The following is a 3008-nucleotide window of genomic DNA, read 5'->3' on the forward strand; positions in this document are numbered from 1 at the left end:
CAAATTCGGATGAATGCACAGGTCTTCGTAACTCAACCCGGCGACCTCAGGAATGCAGTTCAACTCCTTCATAGCCTTTCTAATTTCCTCCTTCATATCTATCTTGACAGTCTCTTCCTTTGACCTCCACTCTCTCTCCCTCTCTTCATAGTGGTCGAGTTCCGAACCATGGGCGTCATGCTCGTTGGGGACCGGTATTTGGAAGGTGGTTTTTTGCGGTAGGGGTGGAGCAATGGATGGACTCTGGCCATTCAGAGAGGCGTGATAGTTTTGGGGAAAAGTCTGGGGGCTGGTATATTGGTTTTGGTGAAGGAGGGAAGTGTGTGGGTTATTAGCGTTTTGGCTGTGAGGGGGTAGGCCAATTTGGTGGTTTGCATTGGGGGGAGGAAGTGGTGCTTGGAGGTTGGTATTTTGAGGAGGGGTTAGTGTTTGATAAGAGGTTGAGACGTAGTGGGGGTTTTGGGTGGTAAGGTCAATGATGGAGGGATTACGAGCAGGGCTTAAAGGTGGGTTCTGAGCTTGTTCCACGTTAAGAGGGAGAATTTGAGCTGGAAGCCTTCCGTCTGGTTGAGTGTTGATAGCAAAACTCGGAGGAGGCAAATCGTGTTTCCTCTGCATCTCGACCCTCATCTCAGCAATTTGTTGCATCAACTGTAGGATCAGTTCATTCTGATCAACAAAGGCGGGTTGAGCCACCACGACATCAGTAAGGTTGATTTCTTCGTTGTTATCACTCATTGCTACTTTTCCCTTTTGTGAACTTTGATTGGGGAAGGAATCTGTAGGACCTTTAGATCTAGTGAAATAAGGATGATCAGCCAGCTTATCGACACAGACCAGTTCTAACTACCTGTTGAGAAAAACAACTCAAAGGCAAATATGGTAGTTTTGATTCGGCACAAATAACGCAAAATATCATATAGAAAGCAGATAAACATATAAAAGTTGCTTGTTTGAGAACATGTTAACCCACGAATAATGGGGACTGACTTTTGAACAAGCAGGAATTTGCTCGTTTTTATGTTGGGGTTGGTGACTCAGAAAGGTTAAATTGCGTTGAGCTAAGGTCTTCTTGCTGCATCTCTGGGCATTCGTTGATCTGAACTCAATGTTTCCTTGTAGAATGAAGAGGGAAAGAAAATTTTTAAAAGATAGGGGCCGGGCCTTGAAAGGCTGCCTACGTATCTCCCAAGGAGAATTCAGGCCCTACGTAGTTCGAATACAAAGGAAGTTTCATTTTCATTCATTCATTTCTTGAAGATTACAAGGAAAGTGAAAAGCATACAATAAAGCTCCTAAAAGATAAAATGTGCCTCCACTCAGGCCATTCTTTTCTGATTGTCGCATTAATCACGGGGGGTAAACTCATATGCTTCAAGGGTGGTTTTCTCACTCCCTTCATTCCACCGTACCTGAAGAGGAGGCATATAGACAATTTCCTCCCCAGTATCTTCTTCGGTAGCTTCAGGTCCAGTACCTTCAGGATCCCTGTTAGCGGCCTCTTGGCTGAAGGAAGAGTGCTCTCCATGTGACTTCTGAAGCATCACGGTTATATCTTTGAGGGCATCGCGCTTCTTTCGCACAGCAACTGTCTCCTCATCTATAACAGCACATTTTGTCATCTTTGCTGCCAATTCCGCGTCTAGTGCCGCATTTGCTGTTCGTACGATTGCGGTGGCAAACTCCACTTCTATTCTTCTTTTTCTGGTTTCTTGGATCTCTTGTTTGAGCCGCTGTAATTTCACCTTCAAATCCTCCTCAGTTAGCTCTATGTCGATACCCTTCCCTTTTTCCATCTTAGCAGCAATTTTACCTTTCCTAAGATAATAGAGTAATGTTTTAGGATTTCATAGTAGGATTTTATTTTTTTGGCTGAGAAACTCAAGACTCATGATATTTTGGTCGGACATTTTGGTAGTGACTTGTATTTGGATATTGTAGGAATTTTTTTTTTTTTTTTTTTTTTCGGAAATTTTTGAAAAGGAGTGGGTTAGGGGTGTCCTCATTCAAAGCAACGTACCACATAAACAGTTAAAGCACACAAGTAAATAGACAAATATCGCGTCCTAAACATGCATGTAACCCTTTTGTGCCAAGAGTAGGCCTAGCGAATTGAAGGATGTATATGTCTTTTTAAGTCAGTTCATTATCCCCAAAATATTTCATTAATAGCATTCAAAAATGTTTGACAAACATAAAATTGGGGAAAAGAGTTCGAAAAAATAAATTACAAGACAAAGTACAAATAAAGCAGTCCCACGCAGGGGATGATAACAAACTCCAAGCTCATCCTGATCTTTCACCAAGTCTGGCCCTCTTGGCGATGCTAACCTCTTCCCACATAGCATATCTGTTCGTCCATAGGTGATCTCTTGCCAACCGAGCCCCTTCTTGATGTCTGAACCTCTCGACCGACTGAATCTGCTGCTCCATGCTATCATCTAATTCTGACATACATTGCCTGGATTTCTGTAACTCTTGCTTCAACTGAGCTATGACTTTGGCGTCTTCTGAGTGTCGACGTTGATACTCCAACTCATTCCTATCAAACTTCTCTTGGAGTTGATGAAGTCGGATTTGATGCTTGGCTCCAACATCTGCAATAATATGGGGAACGTTTGGACCGGGTTCGATAGTTCCGGCGAGACTCTTCTTTAACCATTCTTTGTAATCCTTAGAGCATTCCGGACGAAACCTATTTGGCACCGGCTCGCCCAATACCCTTCGAGTCTTCCATAATTGAAGCATCTTTTTAGTAAAAGCGACTTCGCCATTTTCATGATCCGTCACAAATCTTGTCATGTCTTCTATCTGAGGAAACTCTTGTTTCCCTCCTAGCTGTCTAAGTACTCGAGAAGGAGCATATGGCCGAGTTCCTCTCAACCCAGCAAATATCAAGTAGGGGGCCTTTCCACTTCGGATCACAATTTGTTTTGTTACTACCGAACATTGGATAGACCACTGCACATTTTCCTCTCTCAAACCCTGAAGTCTCGGGTACCAAAACT

The sequence above is a fragment of the Solanum stenotomum genome, chromosome 6 (genome assembly GCF_019186545.1).
Source record: "Solanum stenotomum isolate F172 chromosome 6, ASM1918654v1, whole genome shotgun sequence".
In the NCBI taxonomy this organism is placed as follows: Eukaryota; Viridiplantae; Streptophyta; class Magnoliopsida; order Solanales; family Solanaceae; genus Solanum; species Solanum stenotomum.